Here is a 20,242-nt window from a genome sequence, read left to right on the forward strand (position 1 = left end):
CCAGGTTCGAGCCCTCTCTATGGAGGTAATACCCTACTTCCTACTTGATTGATCTTGATGAATATGAGTATTACAAGAGTTGATCTACCACGAGATCGTAATGGCTAACACCCTAGAAGTCTAGCCTGTTTGACTATGGCTATCTGTCTTCGGCTCTACAGACCTAACCCTCTGGTTTATATAGACACCGGGGGGATCTAGGGTTACATAAGGTCGGTTTACAGAGAAAAGAATCATCATATTCAGTTGCCGAGCTTGCCTTCCACGCCAAGGAGAGTCCCATCCGGATATGGGTGGAGTCTTCAATCTTCGCATCTTCATAGCCCATCAGTCCGGCCCATGGCTAATAGGCCGGACGCCCGAGGACCCCTTAGTCCAGAACTCCCTCATGCGGTGCCCCCTCCACAGATTTCCAACTCGGTCATATCGTTGTAGTGCTTAGGCGAAGCCCTGTGCCGGTAGCTTCATCATCACCATCATCACGCTGTCGTGCTGACGAAACTCTCCCTCGGCCTCAGCTGGATCAAGAGTACGAGGGAGTTCACCGAGCTGAACGTGTGCAGATCATAGAGGTGCCGTGCATTCGGTACTTGGATCGGTTGGATCGCGAAGACGTTCGACTACATCAACCGTGTTACTAAACGCTTCCGCTTTCAGTATACGAGGGTACGTGGACACACTCTCCCCGCTCGTTGCTATGCATCACCTAGATGGATCTTGCGTGTGTGTAGGCAAAACATTTGAAATACTATGTTCCCCAATAGTGGCATCCGAGCCAGGTCTATGCGTAGATGTTATATGCACGAGTAGAACACAAAGAGTTGTGGGCGATAATAGTCATACTGCCTACCAGCATGTCATATTTTGATTCGGCGGTATTGTTGGATGAAGCGGCTTAGACCGACATTACGCGCACGCTTACGCGAGACTGGTTCTACCGACGTGCATCACACACAGGTGGCTAGTGGGTGTCTGTTTCTCCAACTTTAGTTGAATCGAGTGTGACTACGCTCGGTCCTTGTTGAAGGTTAAAACAACAAACTTGACGAAAAATCGTTGTGGTTTTGATGCATAGGTAAGAACGGTTCTTGCTAAGCCCGTAGCAGCCACGTAAAACTTGCAACAACAAAGTAGAGGACGTCTAACTTGTTTTTGCAGGGCATGTTGTGATGTGATATGGTCAAGACGTGATTATATAAATTGTTGTATTGGATGATCATGTTTTGTAACACAGTTATCGGCAACTGGCAGGAGCCATATGGTTGTCGCTTTATTGCATGAAATGCAATCGCCATGTAATTGCTTTACTTTATCACTAAGCGGTAGCGATAGTCGTGATAGCAATAGTTGGCGAGACGACAATGATGCTTCGATGGAGATCAAGGTGTCAAGCCGGCGACGATGGTGATCATGACGGTGCTTTGAAGATGGAGATCAAAGGCACAAGATGATGATGGCCATATCATATCACTTATATTGATTGCATGTGATGTTTATCCTTTATGCATCTTATTTTGCTTAGTTCGGCGGTAGCATTATAAGATGACCTCTCACTAAATTTCAAGGTATAAGTGTCCTCCCTGAGTATGCACCGTTGCGACAGTTCGTCGTGCCGAGACACCACGTGATGATCGGGTGTGATAAGCTCTACGTTCACATACAACGGGTGCAAGCTAGTTTTGCACACGCAGAACACTCGGGTTAAACTTGACGAGCCTAGCATATGCAGATATGGCCTCGGAACACTGAGACCGAAAGGTCGAGCGTGAATCATATAGTAGATATGATCAACATAGTGATGTTCACCATTGAAAACTACTCCATCTCACGTGATGATCGGACATGGTTTAGTTGATATGGATCACGTGATCACTTAGATGATTAGAGGGATGTCTATCTAAGTGGGAGTTCTTAAGTAATATGATTAATTGAACTTTAATTTATCATGAACTTAGTCCTGATAGTATTTGCATAACTATGTTGTAGATCAATAGCTCACGATGAAGCTCCCCGTTTATTTTTTATATGTTCCTAGAGAAAAATAAGTTGAAAGATGATAGTAGCAATGATGCGGACTTGGTCCGTGATCTGAGGATTATCCTCATTGCTGCACAGAAGAATTATGTCCTTGATGCACCGCTAGGTGACAAACCTATTGCAGGAGCAGATGCACATGTTATGAACGTTTGACAAAGCTCGGTATGATGACTGCTTAATAGTTTAGTGCACCATGCTTTACGGCTTAGAACCGGGACTTCAAAAACGTCTTGAACGCCACAGAGCATATAAGATGTTCTAAGAGTTGAAATTGGTAGTTCATACTCATGCCCGTGTCAAGAGGTATGAGACCTCTGACAGTACTTTGCCTACAAGATGGAAGAGAATAGATCAACCAGTGAGCATGTGCTCAGATTGTCTGGGTACTACAATTGCTTGAATCAAGTGGGAGTTAATCTTCCAAATAAGATAGTAATTGACAAAGTTCTCTAGTCACTATCACCAAGTTACTAGAACTTAGTGTTGAACTATAATATGCAAGGGATGACGAAAGTAATTCCCAAGATCTTCGCGATGCTGAAATCGGCGAAGGTAGAAATCAAGAAATAGCATCAAGTGTTGATGGTTAACAAGACCACTAGTTTCAAGAAAAGGGCAAAGGGAAAGAAAGAGGAACTTCAAAGAAGAATAGCAAGCAAGTTGCTGCTCCCATGAAGAAGCCCAAAGCTAGACCCAAGCCTGGAACTGAGTGCTTCTACTACAAAGGAAATGGTCACTGGAAGTGGAACTGCCCTAGATACTTGGCGGATAAGAAGGATGGCAAAGTGAAAAAATTATATTTTATATACATGTTATTGATGTGTACTTTACTAGTGTTTATAGCAACCCCTCACTATTTGATAATGGTTTAGTTGCTAAGAGTAGAAACTAAAACAGGAGTTGCAGAATAAACACATACTAGTTATGGGCGAAGTGACGATGTGTGTTGGAAATGATTCCAAGGTTGATAAGATCACCATGGCACACTCCCTCTGCCTTCGAGATTAGTGTTGGACCAAAATAAATGTTATTTGGTCTTTGCGTTGAGCATGAATATGATTGGATCATGTTTATTGCAATACAGTTATTCATTTAAATCAAAGAATAATTGTTGTTCTGTTTACATGAATAAAACCTTCTGTGGTCATACACTTAATATAAATGGTTTATTGAATCTTGATCGTAATGATACACATATTCATAATATTGATGCCAAAAGATGCAAAGTTGATAATGATAGTGCAACATATTTGTGGCACTGCCGTTTAGGTCATATTGGTGTAAAGTGCATGAAGAAACTCCATGCTGATGGGCTTTTGGAATCACTTGATGCTTGCGAACCATGCCTCATGGGAAAGATGACTAAGACTCCGTTCTCCGGAACAATGGAGCAAGCAACTGACTTATTGGAAATAATACATACTGATGTATGCGATCCGATGAGTGTTGAGGCTTGCGGCAGGTATCGTTATTTTCTGACCTTCACAGATGATTTGAGAAGATATGGGTATATCTACTTGATGAAACATAAGTCTGAAATATTTGAAAAGTTCAAAGAATTTCAGAGTGAAGTGGAAAATCATCGTAATAAGAAAATAAAGTTTCTATGATCTGATCGCGGAAACAAATATTTGAGTTACAAGTTTGGTCTTCATTTGAAACAATGTGGAACAGTTTCGCAACTCATGCCACCTGGAACACCACAGCGTAATGGTGTGTCCGAACGTCATAACCGTACTTTATTAGATATGGTGCGATCTATGATGTCTCTTACCGATTTATCACTATCGTTTTGGGGTTATGCATTAGAGACAACTACATTCAGGTTAAATAGGGCACCATCTAAATCCGTTGAGACAACACCATATGAACCGTGGTTTGGCAAGAAACCTAAGCTGTTGTTTCTTAAAGTTTGGGGTTGCGATGCTTATGTGAAAAAGTTTCAGCCTGATAAGCTCAAACCCAAATCGGAGAAGTGCGTCTTCATAGGATACACAAAAGTTGGGTACACCTTCTATCAGAGATCCGAAGGCAGGATCTTTGTTGCTAAGAGTGGATCCTTTCTAGAGAAGGAGTTTCTCTCGAAAGAAGTGAGTGGGAGGAAAGTAGAACTTGATGAGGTAACTGTACCTGCTCCCTTATTGGAAAGTAGTTCATCACAAAAATCAGTTCCAGTGATTCCTACACCAATTAGTGAGGAATCTAATGATGGTGATCATGAAACTTCTGATCAAGTTACTACCGAACCTCGTAGGTCAACCAGAGTAAGATCCGCACCAGAGTGGTATGGTAATCCTGTTCTGAAAGTCATGTTACTTGACCATGACGAACCTACGAACTATGAGGAAGCGATGATGAGCCCAGATTCCGCGAAATGGCTTGAGGCCATGAAATCTGAGATGGGATCCATGTATGAGAACAAAGTATGGACTTTGGTTGACTTGCCGGATGATCGGCAAGCCATAGAGAATAAATGGATCTTCAAGAGGAAGATGGACGATGATAGTAGTGTAACTATCTACAAAGCTCGAATTGCCGCAAAAAAGGTTTTTCGACAAGTTCAAGGTGTTAACTACGATGAGAATTTCTCACTCGTATCGATGCTTAAAGTCTGTCCGAATCATGTTAGCAATTGCCGCGTTTTATGAAATCTGGCAAACGGATGTCAAAACTATATTCCTTAATGGATTTATTAAAGAAGAGTTGTATATGATACAACAAGAAGGTTTTGTCAATCCTAAAGGTACTAACAAAGTGTGCAAGCTCCAGCGATCCATCTATGGACTGGTGCAAGCATCTCGGAGTTGGAATATACGCTTTGATAAGGTGATCAAAGCATATGGTTTTATACAGACTTGTGGTGAAGCCTGTATTTACAAAGAAAGTGAATGGGAGCACTACAACATTTCTGATAAGTATATGTGAATGACATATTGTTGATCAGAAAGAAGCTGCTTACATATTGAGCATCAAGATCTATAGAGATAGATCAAGACGCTTGATAAGTTTTTTCAATGAGTACATACCTTGACAAGATTTTGAAGTAGTTCAAAATGGAACAACCGAAGAAGGAGTTCTTGCCTGTGTTGCAAGGTGTGAAGTTGAGTCAGACTCAATGCCCGACCACTGCAGAAAATAGAAAGAGAATGAAAATTCATTCCCTATGCCTCAGTCATAGGTTCTATGAAGTATGCTATGCTGTGTACCAGACCTATTGTGAACCGCACCATGAGTTTGGCAAGAGGGTACAATAGTGATCCAGGAGTGGACCACTGGACAGCGGTCAAAATTATCCTTAGTGGAATAAGGAGATATTTCTCGGTTATGGAGGCGATAAAGATTTCATCGTAAAGAGTTACGCCGATGCAAGCTTTGACACTAATTCGGATGACTCTAAGTCACAATCTGGATACATATTGAAAGTGGGAGCAACTAGCTAGAGTAGCTCCATGCATAGCATTGTAGACATAGAAATTTGCAAAATACATACGGCTCTGAATGTGACAGACCCATTGACTAAGCTTCTCTCACAAGCAAAACATGATCACACCTTAGTACTCTTTGGGTGTTAATCACATAGCGATGTGAACTAGATTATTGACTCTAGTAAAACCCTTTGGGTATTATTCACATGGCGACGTGAACTAATCACATGGTGATGTAAACTATTGGTGTTAAATCACATGGCGATGGGAACTAGATTATTGACTCTAGTGCAAGTGGGAGACTGAAAGAAATATGCCCTATCGGCAATAATAAAGTTGTTATTTATATTTCCTTATATCATATAAATGTTTATTATTCATTCTAGGATTGTATTAACCGAAAACTTAGTACATGTGTGAATACATAGACAAACAGATTGTCACTAGTATGCCTCTACTTAACTAGCTCGTTAATCAAAGATGGTTAAGTTTCCTAGCCATAGACATGAGTTGTCATTTGATTAACGGGATAACATCATTAGAGAATGATGTGATTGACAAGACCCATCCGTTAGCTTAGCACGATGATCATTTAGTTTGTTGCTATTGCTTTCTTCATGACTTATACATGATCCTATGACTATGAGATTATGCAACTCCCGAATACCGGAGGAACACTTAGTGTGCTATCAAACTTCACAACGTAACTGGGTGATCATAAAGATGCTCTACAGTGTCTCCGATGGTGTTTGTTGAGTTGGCATAGATCGAGATTAGGATTTGTCACTCCGTGTATCGGAGAGGTATCTCTGGGCCCTCTTTGTAATGCACATCACTACGAGCCTTGCAAGCAATGTGACTAATGAGTTATTTACGGGATGATGCATTACGGAACAAGTAAAGAGACTTGCCGGTAATGAGATTGAACTAGGTATGAGGATACTGACGACCGAATCTCAGGCAAGTAACATACCGATGACAAAGGGAACAACGTATGTTGTTATGCGGTTTGACAGATAAAGATCTTCGTAGAATATGTAGGAACAAATATGAGCATCCAGGTTCCGCTATTGGTTATTGATCGGAGATGTGCCTCGCTCATGTCTACATAGTTCTCGTACCCATAGGGTCCGCACGCTTAACGTTCGATGACGATCGGTATTATGAGTTTACGTGTTTTGATGTACCGAAGGTTATTCGGATTCCCGGATGTGATCACAGACATGAAGAGGAGTCTCGAAATGGTAGAGACATAAAGATCGATGTATTGGAAGGCTATGTTTGGACACCGGAATGGTTCCAGATGAGTTCGGGCATTTTCTGGAGTACCGAGAGGTTACCGGAACTCCCCGGGGAGTCAATGGGCCCTATTGGGCCTTAGTGGAAGAGAGGAGGAGGCGGCCAGGTGGAGAGCGCACCCCCCCAAGCCCAATCGGAATTGGGGTGGGGGGCCGGCCCCCCTTTCCTTCTCTCCCTCTCCCTCTTCCTTCTTCTCCTACTCCAACTAGGAATGGGGGAAACCTACTCCTACTGGGAGTAGGAACCCCCCCTTGGGCACGCCCTATGAGGGCCGGTGTCGGTGTCAAAACCGGCGGATCTCGGGTAGGGGGTCCCGAACTGTGCGTCTAAGGCTAATGGTAACAGGAGGTGGGGGACACAATGTTTACCCAGGTTCGGGCCCTCTCGATGGAGGTAATACCCTACTTCCTGCTTGATTGATCTTGATGATATGAGTATTACAAGAGTTGATCTACCACGAGATTGTAGAGGCTAAACCCTAGAAGCTAGCCTATGATTCTAATTGTTGATGATGTTGGTCCTACGGACTAAACCCTCCGGTTTATATAGACATCGGAGGGGGCTAGGGTTGCACAGAGTCGGTTACAGAGGAGGAGATCTACATATCCGAATTGCCAAGCTTGCCTTCCACGCCAAGGAGAGTCCCATCCGGACACGGGACGAAGTCTTCAATCTTGTATCTTCATAGTCCAACAGTCCGGCCAAAGTATATAGTCTGGCTGTTCGAGTACCCCCTAATCCAGGACTTCCTGAGTAGCCCCTGAACTAGGCTTCAATGACGATGAGTCCGGCGCGCAGATTGTCTTCGGCATTGCAAGGCGGGTTCCTCCTCCGAATACTCCATAGAAGATTTTGAACACAAGGATCGTGTCCGGCTCTGCAAAACAAATTCCACATACCATCGTAGAGAGAATAATATTCCACAAATCTAATCCGCTGACAACTTTTCATAGTGTGACATCATGCCGAGGCCCGGTTATTATTCAAACCGTTTTTCTCAACTAGCAGCTGCACATATTGCGAGGCGGTTTTATTGGCACGTCTTGTCGAAGCAGAGATCTTGTCCCCTTATCATGGGATTCTCGTCAATACGGGTCTGGGTAACCCAACCGCGCCGTTAACACGATGCTTGGGAAACGAGCGAGTTTTACGGGGCAAGTGGGGAGGCACATGGTTTCTACCGCCTCTATAAAGAGATAAGGATTCACCCTTTTTCCACCCACGCCTTCTTCTTCCTCTGCTCATCCATTTCCCCTCGCTCGAGCTCTAGCGCCCAAGCCTTCTCCTTTTCCGCAAAGTCACTCAAGCATGTCCGGAGCGGGAGGCAAGTGGATGGCTTCCACCGTTAAGGTGGAGGACATCAAGAAGCTTCGGGAGGCCGGATACTTGGCCGCAGACATCGCGCACCGGCTCCCTACCGAAGGACAGGTCATCCCTACCCCAGAGCCTCAGGAGAGGGTAGTGTTTCTCCCTCACTTCGTCTGCGGACTGGGATTTCCCCTCCACCCATTTGTCTGCGGGCTCATGTTCTACTACGGGCTGGACTTCCATGATCTGGCCCCCAATTTCATCCTCAACATCTCGGCGTTCATCGTCGTGTGCGAGGCCTGCCTCCGCATTGCGCCCCACTTCGGCCTATGGCTGAAGACCTTCAACGTGAAGCCGAAGGTGGTGGTGGGCCAGCAAGCGGAGTGCAGAGGTGCCATGGTGGGCAAAATGCCCAATGTCACTTGGCCCGAAGGCTCCTTTGTGGAGACCGTAAAGGGGTGGAAATCGGGGTGGTTCTACATCACCGAGCCGCGCGACACCAACTGGGTGGCGGCCCCCGAATTTCGATCCGGCATCCCCATGCGGCTCACCTCCTAGAAGAAGAAGGGCTTAGCCCGGGGCTCACTGGTAGAGCTGACCGGACTCCAGATCTGTATTAAAAACATGATAGGCAAGAAAATCAAGCTTGTCAATGTGGTCCAGGCCATGCTCGCCCGCCGGATCCTTCTGTGTCAAAGACGGGCTTTCAATATGTGGGAGTTCGACCCAGCCGAACACCAGACGCTGCAAGAGCTCTTCGACACAACGCACGAAGATGTTTGGAAAGTGCTATTCAAGGCTAACGAGGTACCACCACCCATTACCGAAGATCACGGACTCAGCGCGAGGCGCTCCGCCAATCCGGTGAGTTTTTACATTCTGCAAGACGTGCACCTTTTTTTACCAGCACATCCGCGGTAGGAATCTAAACTTCCATGTCCATTTATCAGTACTGGGTAGAGTTAGCAGAGCGGATTGACTGTCCGGCTCCATTACCCGAAGATACAACATCGGCACTTTTGCTAGAGATGTTGTCTCCGGCGCCTTATGAGGTACCGAAGAAGAAGGTCAATAAGAAGGCCGCGGGGACCAGAAAAGGTCTCCGGCGCAAGGTTGTATCGGACTCATCGTTCGAGGATACGGAGGCGCACTCCTCCAACAAAGAGGAGGAAGAAGTAGCAGAAATGCCTCCCCCGGCGACCGGGGGGAGAAGAAAAGGAAGGCCGCCTCATCTGGGGAGGCCGAAGGGTCCAAGAGGGGAAAAACCCTCCCTCCGGACCACTCCACCACTACCGCCTACAGCGACGAGGAGTGGTTGCCCAGGGACAAGCCCCTGGCGAACAGTAAGTATCCGGATACTATAATACTTCCGGTACGTATTGCTTTATTGATTCTTATCATGTTAAATACGATCGTGCAGTCCGGCCAAGTCCCACATCAACGTATCCTCCTCGGACGGGTCTTTGAGTCAATCGGCGATGAACAGCGATTCACTCCCTACGGCCACTTCCCCCCGGCCCGCGGACGATACCGAGGTGCTGTCCCAGAGGATACTGGACCAAGGGGAGATTGTTCTGGAGACGCCCCAAGGCGAAATCCCCGACGCCGGGCACATGGGGGGAAAGACCCCCATGGATTCTGATAACGGGGGCCGCGGTAAGTTCGGCCCCCAGCCGGATACTGCGCCCAAACCTCCGACAGTTCCGGATTCAGGTAGGCAGCCCCTTGCTAAGGAGGGCGAGCCGCCTGTGGCGATGACCTCTGTCCATCCAGAGGCATCGGACAACTTGCTGGAAGCGCTTCGCGGCGCTTCCATTGACGAAGAGCACCGCACCATCATGAGTGCGGTGATTGAGAAGGTCTGGTCCGCCAAGAGCGGATTGACCGAAGCCAGCGTCAGCCTCCTAACAGGCTTCGAGGTAAGTAATAAAATTTTAAGAAAATATCACAGTATAGACAGTAGCCCCTGATGCTCTGTTCGGTGTTCGGAAAGAAAAGCCGAACAGAGGATCAAATAACATTCGTAGGAGTCTAACAGAATATGTCTATGTGAATAATCAGGCATCGATGCTGGCCGCTGCCGCACGTACTGCGGAGGTCCCCGGACTGAAGCGGGACCTGGAGCGGACCGATGAAGAGCTCGGCCTCGTGAAGAGGCAGCTCGAGGAGAACAAAGGTACATAACACCCCGTCTGTATATTTATAAAAGAGGAATGGTTTCAGCTCATAGAAGCTTTATGAAATTTAACAGGGGCCACGACCAATGTGGCGGCCCTTAAAAATGTGCTGACCGAGGCCAAAAACAAAGCGTCCAAGGAGCGCGCCGAGCGCGAGAAGCAAGAGGCCCGCGTCGGCGAGGTCCAGCAAGATCTCGAGGATTTTGTCAAGAATATGAGTCCTTGGAGCGTGACTCTAAGACGCAAGAGTCCGAGCTTGCGAAGGCCCTGCAAAGCGCACGAGACACCAAGGCCGAAGCCTAAAAGGCCCTCCGGGAGATTGAGGCAGCCAAGAAGATTGCGGCGGGTAAGGCATTCAATATGCAAAGCAAGCATGTGAAGGAGACTTTCTTTTTACTTACCCGAATTTGGAGCTCTCCAGGAGCATTCGCCGATCTGCCACGCAGCATATCTGATGCCGCAGAGTTCTACCGGGCTGAAGAAGGGAGCTCGACGGAGAAGTTGTTCTGGTCCCAGTTGTCGGTGTACAAAAGTAGGGGCTCTCCTTTTGACCCGTTTACTTGTGCACGGGCAGTCGGAGCCGCGCGCCACGGCCGCAATTGGCAAGGCAGGGGAGATGAACCGAGGTGGAACCAAGGCACAGGACAAGCAAGACGACGCCAAGATCGAGACCACAGAGAGCAGAGGGACAAAGCAGGTTCCCCCGGCAAGGCCCTTGCCGGGGCAGCTCGCCCCAACACCAACAGAGCAAGCCACCCTTGAGCCCACGGTTTCCAACACCATCAACTATGTTGGGCCAGGGCTCGGGAGGCACCTCCATGGTGACATGCAGATCTTTGTGAAGACAAGAACAATACTCTTAATCAGAAGAGTGGAAGACGGCGAGCCTCGGCGAGATCCTTGCCAAGGAAGCCCACAAGACCCCCGGCAAGATCCTTGCCGGGGACGACCGCAACGCCACGGCAAGACCCTTGCCGGGGCCCCGGCAAGGCCCTTGCCGAGGGCATCCGCGTGGCCGCAGCCAGGCCAGCAGCCACCAAGCTTTTCGCCACCAACCGCATGCAGCTGCCAGCCCACCAGCCGGGCGGGCACCTGCATGTTGACGCAAGGCTCCTCCGACAACTCAGCAAATGCCTACGTGGTGGCATGCAGGCTTTCATGAAGGCTCCACCACCGTGCCACCTCAGCTGCTTGCCTGCCTACATGGCGCCACCGCCTCGCTGGCCCAGGCGCGTGTCGAGGCAGGACGAAGCGGCGGTAAAGTGGAGGGGACACGTCAGGGGCGCATTAAATGCGCCTTGTCCCGTAATAGCTAGCGATAAGCCTAGCCACAGTACCCCGATGCCACCTCCTGATGCCACTGTGGCGATCCCTTGGCCTATAAAAGGAGACCCAGGGCATCCAGGAGAAGGATTCGGACTCTTGGACAAGTTACGCCCCCTCTAGCTAGTTCGAGCTCCTCAAGAACACAGATATATACACATCCAAGCAGGACTAGGGTATTACGCATCTCTGCGGCCCGAACCTGGGTAAACGATCCGCGTGCTTGTACTGACTGCTGATCCTGCTCTCCTCACCACCTAGCGCCCCTCAACCGCAGAAGGGATCCTCGTGATCCCATAGGTGTCGTTTCCCACCGACACCAGTATATTGGGGCCGAACATCCGATGACCTTGAGCGACCAGCTGAAGCAACTGGTCGAACTTCACAAGGCGGCTGAACTGGCCATGAAGGACCTCATAGTCCGGATGTGGCCAGCCGAGCCCCTGCCCGGCAGCTATTTCGGCCTGGTGAAGCGGCTTGTATCCGCCTGCCCGCGGCTTGACGCCATAAAGTGGTCAGTCTGCGTGGAAGGTGCGCGCTGGGCCTTCGCCCGCACGAAAGTGCACTGGGCGAAGATGTATGCCGAGAAGCTGGTGATGGAGGGCCCACCTAAGGGCAAGGAGCACCGCCACCCCGAAAATATTATGATAGTGTCCTGAAGGGGGCCTGCCTCGTGGAGGAGGAATGTTCTAAGGATGTAATATTTCAATAAATGTATTCATTTGATCCTGTAATATGAAAACAAGTTCATTTGCGCCAGATAACGCTTGTTGATTGAAAATATTACCTTCTATGCGACCGTTTATAAAATCTGAGAGTTGGCCAGTCGTCGGCTTCTGCCCCCATGTAACTAGTACCGGGGTGTTCGGGATAAATATAAACACTCTTTATCCAAATTTTTGGTCCTCTAAGGAGGTGTTTAACGCAATGAACCAGCCAATCAAAGTCCGCTCGTCGTCGGCTCCAAGCCACTCATCGCGGATATTATGCTTAAAGGCCGCTAGGGCCTCGGCATCCGGACAATCGACAATTTGGTTCTTTTTAGTTAGGAACAGAGTCCAGAATTTCCTGGCTGACTCTCCGGGCTGTTGGGTTATGTGACTTAAGTCATCAGCATCCGGCGGTCGCACATAAGTGCCTTGGAAGTTATCCAGGAATGTGTCTACCAGGTTCTCCCAACTTCCAATGGAATTTGCTGGCAAACTATTCAGCCAATGCCGAGCCGGTCCCTTGAGTTTTAGTGGGAGGTACTTGATGGCGTGTTGATCATCCCCGTGGGCCATGTGAATGTGGAGAAAGAAATCTTCTATCCACACCGCGGGGTCCGTAGTCCCATCATATGATTCGATGTTCACGGGCTTAATCCCTTCTGGGAACTCATGGTCCATTACTTCGTCAGTGAAGCATAGGGGGTGTGCGGCGCCTCTATGCCAGGCTATGTCACGACGCAGTTCAAGTGAGTCTGGTCGGTTGTATTCGGCCCGGCCGGATTTATATTTAGTGTATCCGGCGTGGTGATCATCGACACGCGTTGGGGCGCGCCCCCGTGATCCGTAGATCGATCTTGAGTGCCCTGCTTTGTTTTCCAACACATCTCGCAAGTCCTGCATATAGCCCCGGGCCTTCGTGTTTTTGTTTGATTGACGACGGGGTGCGGGTTGGTGTTCGGGCTGATGCTTTGTCTCGGCCACGTGGTGGCCGGTCAGCCGCATCCTGCGCCTCCTCCTCAAAGTGAGGTAACAACTTGCGCTTTGGGTAACTTTTGGTTGGGCGCTCGAGTCCATATTCCTCGGTTGCCAGGACCTCAGTCCATCTATCAGTTAGCAGATCTTGATCAGCTTGAAGCTGCTGCTGCTTTTTCTTCAGGCTTTTTGCAGTGGCTATAAGCCGGCGCTTGAAGCGCTCATGCTTGATGGGATCCTCAGGCACGGTAAATTCGTCGTCGCCGAGGCTCAACTCGTCATCGGAGAGGGGCATGTAATTGTCATCCTCCAAGTCTCCATCCATTGCCTGTTCATCGGGGCTAGTGTGCCCATTCTCCCGTTCGGCCTGCTCGAAGTCTGGCTGGGCGGGATTGTTTTCGTCTTCGGCATTATCCAGAATGTTATTATCTCCTGTGCCGGTATCACCATTTTTGCTATGGCGGGGCTTAGAGCGGAACCTATGACGCCGGTGCTTAGATTGCTTCTCAAGGGGATTATCCTCCGTTGCTTCGTCGCCATCCCCTTCTTTGGGTGTGTCCACCATATATATATATCATATGAAGAGGTGGCTGTCCAGCGCCCTGTGGATGGTGGTTCTTGTTCTTCTCCGGCATCATCGTCCATACCGTCGATGTCTTCGGGATTGAAGTCAAGCATGTCCGATAAGTCGTCGACAGTGGCTATTAAGTGGGTGGTGGGTGGGGAACGAATTTCTTCGTCGTCCGCTTCCCACTCGAGCCGGACATAGTTCGGCCAAGAGTCTCCTGACAGGGAGAGAGACCTTAATGAATTTAGCACGTCGCCCAAGGGCGAGTGCTGAAAGATATCCGCGGAGGTAAACTCCATGATCGGTGCCCAATCAGATTCTATAGGCACGGATGTACGCGGTTCGGAGCCTATGGCCGGAGACGAGTCCGAGGATCCGATGACGCAGACCTCATTAGAGGTGAAGTCTGTGTTTGGCTCTATCGCCGATGAGTGCGCGGCCTCCGTGGCGGGGTCCATCCACCCGTCCTCGGATGGCACGATCTGCTCCGGACTGAGAGCCGGGGCACCCACAGGTGTGATCTCCTGAACACCGTCCGATGGCAGATCTAAGTCATGCTCATCGTGATTGTTCGGTGCACCTGCCATGGGTTCGAATCCGTCGAAGATCAAGTCTCCACGGATGTCGGCGGTGTAGTTCAGGCTTCCAAACCTGACCTGATGGCCAGGGGCGTAGCTATCGATCTGCTCCAGATGGCCAAGCGAATTGGCCCGCAGTACGAAGCCGCCGAATACGAAGATCTATCCGGGGAGGAAACCCTCACCCTGGATCGCATCGTTGAAGATGATTGAAGGAGCCATCAAGCCTTATCACGACGACATAGTGGAACTCTCAATGAAAGCACCAATGTCGGTGTCAAAACCGGTGGATCTCGGGTAGGGGGTCCCGAACTGTGCGTCTAAGGCTAATGGTAACAGGAGGCGGGGGACACAATGTTTACCCAGGTTCGGGCCCTCTCGATGGAGGTAATACCCTACTTCCTGCTTGATTGATCTTGATGATATGAGTATTACAAGAGTTGATCTACCACGAGATCGTAGAGGCTAAACCCTAGAAGCTAGCCTATGATTCTGATTGTTGATGATGTTGGTCCTACGGACTAAACCCTCCGGTTTATATAGACACCAGAGGGGGCTAGGGTTACACAGAGTCGGTTACAGAGAAGGAGATCTACATATCCGAATTGCGAAGCTTGCCTTCCACGCCAAGGAGAGTCCCATCCGGACACGGGACGAAGTCTTCAATCTTGTATCTTCATAGTCCAACAGTCCGGCCAAAGTATATAGTCCGGCAGTCCGAGTACCCCCTAATCCAGGACTCCCTCAGCCGGCCCTCTCCTCCTCCCCTCCTTTATATATGGGGGAGGGGGCACCCCATAGACACACAAGTTGATTTCTTAGCCGTGTGCGGTGCCCCCTCCATAGATTTCCACCTCGGTCATATCGTTGCAGTGCTTAGGCGAAGCCCTGCGCTGGTAGCTTCATCATCACCATCATCACACCGTCGTGCTGACGAAACTCTCCCTCGGCCTCAGCTAGATCAAGAGTACGAGGGATGTCACCGAGCTGAACGTGTGCAGATCGCGGAGGTGCCGTGCGTTCGGTACTTGGATCGGTTGGATCGCGAAGACGTTCGACTACATCAACCGCGTTACTAAACGCTTCCGCTTTCGGTCTACAAGGGTACGTGGACACACTCTCCCCGCTTGTTGCTATGCATCACCTAGATGGATCTTGCGTGTGCGTAGGCAATTTTTTTGAAATACTATGTTCCCCAACAGGTGGTGGCAGCCTCATTGGTTTCAACCTCCATTGCTTCAACGACTAGAGGGTCTGGCACGATCACATTCTATTCTTGTATGACTGGATCACTGGCAGGAGGAATGACTTCTCTTTCTTCTTCTTTCTCTTTATCCGTTGATGCAGCCGGAATGTCTTCAGCAGTTTTGGCTTCAGACTCATGAGGAGACGAAGTAGGGATGGCTTCAGGAAACACTTGACGTGCTACTAAGCTGGTTTTTGCACATCCTCTTCTGGTATGCTTGACATGGAGACCTGGGGCCTGACACCTTTGCGGAGCCTTCTAAATGAGGGTGACGCCTTTGGTGAGGGAGTGGTCTGTTCCATGTAATCTTCATCAAGCACCGGAGTGGTGACTTGAGTTTGTGGAGTACGGGGAATAACTTCGTGAAGGGGGGGTGTTTGGGTGTTGCTCTTCCCAAAATTCATCTTGAGCAATTGGCGTCGTGGGACCGCCAATGCTTATGAGTTCACTGCTCGTGGGAGCAGGCGATGATACCGGATTGGATTCAAGCTGAGGAAGGACTTCATCATCTTTAACATTGTCATCATGACCAATGTCTTCAGCTGCGTTGGAGTCAGCAGCTGGAATCTCTTCACTTTCTGGAGCCTCTGTGGAAGCAGGCTCATGGGTCACAAGGCGGCGCTCATGGTTGGTGGAGGCAGGTAGAGCAATAGAGATTGGTTCAATGTTTAGGGGCTCTTGGGCAGCAGCACGCTCTTTTCTTGAAGACTTTGAAGCCTTTGTCTTCAACTTTTTCATTGAGGGAGCATCATCAGAGGTGTCTTTGTGCTTCCTCTTCCTGGATTCAGCCTCAGCTTGCCTTGTCTTCTTGTGCTCTGAAGTTGCTGAGGGGACCTTTGGCTTCGAGCCAGTCATACTGGCAGGGAAGACTATGCTTGGTCGTTCCTGCCTTGGAGCGCCGGGTTTGGCTTCAGCAGACTTCTTGTTTTTCTCGGCAGCCATCTTGGGGTCGATGCCAGGACGCCCAAGTGCCTTTCTCTTCACAGCCTCATTGTGCACTTGCACACACTTCTATGCATAATACTTCATGCACTCACGTGAGCCTTTGGCTTCTTCACGCTTCTTGTTGAACTGGTCCTTGAGGTCATGCATCATTTGCTTGAAGTTCTGCACATCAGCAACACTGAGCTTGGCCATGTGCTTCTTGAACTGAGCCTTCTCATAGTCTATTTTGTTCTTCAGCTCAACTATTTTCTGAGCTATAGCAAGATCATTGGCAATTGCTCCTTGAAACATGACGCTGATGTCTATGGGCAGCTGTAGATCATCAATGTTGATGCTTTGGTCCTCAAGCCATTCATCAATGAAGTTATTGAGTATATCAACATCAAAAAGAGGTCGATCTCTGAAGATTTCGGCCTCTTGCTTGCTCTTGATCAACATCTCTAGAGCATCATCTGCGAGATCTTCATCTCTTGATAGATCAATAGTGTTGTCCTCATTGCGCAAAATGGCAGCTGGAGTGAGATCATGCCCAGAAATCTTCTTGGGCTTCTTGGTATTCTTGGAGATGCGAGATAGATCTTCAGACTACACACTGGATTTAGGAGGTCCAGAGTTCAATGGCTTCACAGTCGAAGCTTTTGGAGCAGTAGAGGGCTTTGAAGCTTTTGACTTCTTCTTCTGCTTCGGGGGTGCAGGTGCATCCTCAGAGTCTGCATCATTAGCAGATTGATCTACTGTGGCCCTTTGAGCAGCAAAATGGGAGAGGATCCCATCGAATACATTGAAGGGGCCGATGACATTGGGATTGGCGTCACGTGTGCCATCAGGCCTTGGAGTAGACGGACCTGGGTTGAAGTTGAGTCTAAATGCCTTTTTGTTCTTGGTAGCAGACTCCTTTGCAAACTGATAGTTGCGCTTGAATAGATCATCTCCACGACACCATCGAAGAGATGATGGGTCGACATTGTCAGGCTGAGGTCCTCGGACCATGCAAGGATAGAATCCTTGAGCAATAGCTTCAGGCTTCGTCTGAGGTTGAAGTTTTCTATAGATAATATTGCCCCATGGGCGCTTGATAGCATTCTTCTCTGCATACTCAGGAGTGATGAAGTGATACTTGAGCCATTCCTCTGCCCAATATCTTCTGATCCATTGGATTTGGGACTTGCGCTGACTGTAGTTCTCCTCAGGATCAGACTTGTAAAGTTCGTACAGATCTAGGGGCAGGTCCAGATCAGTATTGCCATGGTGTTGCCTGCCACCTTTCCTTGTAGATTTTTCAGTCGCCATAATATTCAGACTGAAAGGCTTCAACACATTGAATGGCTTTAGACGACTGGTCAGATAAGAACTAGCTTCAGGAGATTCAATGTGATGTTGTAAGTATTCTACAAATGAATGCAGACTATGAGAACCAAAGGATTCTCCCACGGACATGTACCTGTGTTAGCATTAGAGATGCGAGGGAAGGGGAAGAGGTCATATGCATTCTCAGAAGATTTTGAAGATAAATCAGTTTGAAGACATTGACCTCATAGTGTGAAGACATTCACTTATTTGAAGTGAGTTGGTTCCAGATTTGTACGAATCCATGAATAAGTACAAGCGAGGAATCTAACTAGTTGTGAGGCATAAGTTAATATACTTGCAAGTTATGAGATGCAGAAACAGAAAGATTCAGATTCGGAAGTTTAGAAACCACGATTGGGTGAAGTGGTCGGATTCAACAGATCGAAAAAGCGGTAAAAGGCGAGTTTATTTACCACACGAAGAACTGCTAGACGAGGCGGAACGGATGCTGACCAGTCCAATCTCCCGCGCCCTAACTTGGCGGCGGAAGAAACCTACGACAGCGGCGGAGAAGGCGAGGTCCGCAGCTAGTGTGAAGACGGGGTCAAAGAGGTCGCAACAGCTAAGCGCCTCGTCTCCGGCATCGACTCGAGCTAGAGGTGGCGCTAGGGTTTTGAGCGAGATGGTGAGGTGGGAGAGGAGATAATGACCGCACGGGTGAGTATTTATAAGGTGAAGGGATGCGCAGCGCAATTACGCAGGTGCCCCTGGCAGTTCACATCTGGTGGACATGTGGCGTGCGTGCAACTTATAGAGAGTTGTCCCATGTTCCCACGCGCGCCAGGTTTGTCGGGTGGTCGTTCCAGCTTCTCCGATATTCAGGCGAAAGAGATATAGCATTAAAAACAGTTTTAAATGTGTGTCTCTGTATCTTCAGTTGACAAGGATGCAGTGAAGACATTCGACACGTATCAACATAATGCATATGACTAGACAGAAAGAATTTGAGGAAGAAGCACAGAAGGGGTTAGGGTCCGATCACATTCACTTAGTTCAGAAAATGGCAAGTTTGAAGACATAGCTATAAGTGAATGTTGTAGACGACAGAACACACATATATATTTAGATATATCAGAAATGACCAAATCAACATTGCGAAGATAAACTTTGAAGACAAATCAATGATGAAGACAAACCAAATATGAAGATAATGCAATCATGACGCCAGGTGGCGTTACCCACCGTATAGGAAGTATTAGACCCAGACACGACGCACTATTATTGTGGCGCTCCAAAGTCAAATTCCACATTAATGTATTCACACTTAGAGGGTAAGTCTTCATTAATCGAAGATATATGTTACTTTGTGTGTTGCACATCTAAGTCATCAACATGCATAAGCGTTAGGATGTGTGTCCATTCACAGGACATTCGAGGACCCTAAGATATTTAGCTCACACCGCAGCTTGTAATACCTTTTCTCATCCAAGGGCTTTGTGAAGATATCTGCCAATTGCTCTTCAGTGTTGACGTGTATGGTATCAATGCCTTCCTTCAACACATGATCCCTGAGAAAGTGATGATGGATTTGAATGTGCTTTGTCTTCGAGTGCCGAACTGGATTGTGAGCAATCTTGATGGCGCTCTCATTGTCGTAGTAGAGTGGTACATGCTTCATGTTGATGCCATAGTACTTGAGTGTTTGCTTCATCCAGAGAAGCTGAGCGCAGCAAGATCTAGCAGCAATGTATTCAGATTCAGAAGTGGAGAGAGATACACAGTTCTGCTTCTTTGAAGACCAACAGACAAGAGATTGCCCAAGAGAGTGACATGTGCCTGATGTGGACTTGCGATCAACCTTGTCACCAGCATAATCAGCATCTGAGAATCCAACTAGATCAAACTCTGAGCCCTTTGGATACCGTAATCCTAATGTTGGGGTGTGAGCCAAATATCGAAGAATTCACTTCACTGCTAAGTGATCCGGTTCCTTTGGTGCCGCTTGGAATCGGGCACACATGCAAATGCTAAGCATTATATCAGGCCTAGATGCACATAAGTACAGTAAAGAACCAATCATGGAGCGATATACCTTTTGATCGAACTCTTTACCATTGTCGTCGGGGCCCAATTGGCCTTTGGTGGCATTGGCGTCGTGTACCCTTTGCAGTCTTGCATTCCAAACTTCTTCAGGCAATCTTTGAGGTACTTCTCTTGTGAGATGAAGATGCCATTTCTCTGCTGACGGATTTGAAGACCAAGGAAGAACTTCAGCTCACCCATCATGGACATCTGATATTTCTCTTGCATCATATGCCCAAACTCATCACTGTATCTCTTGTCAGTGCAGCCGAAGATAATGTC

This window comes from Aegilops tauschii, chromosome 5 (assembly GCF_002575655.3).
Source record: "Aegilops tauschii subsp. strangulata cultivar AL8/78 chromosome 5, Aet v6.0, whole genome shotgun sequence".
Taxonomy (NCBI): domain Eukaryota; kingdom Viridiplantae; phylum Streptophyta; class Magnoliopsida; order Poales; family Poaceae; genus Aegilops; species Aegilops tauschii.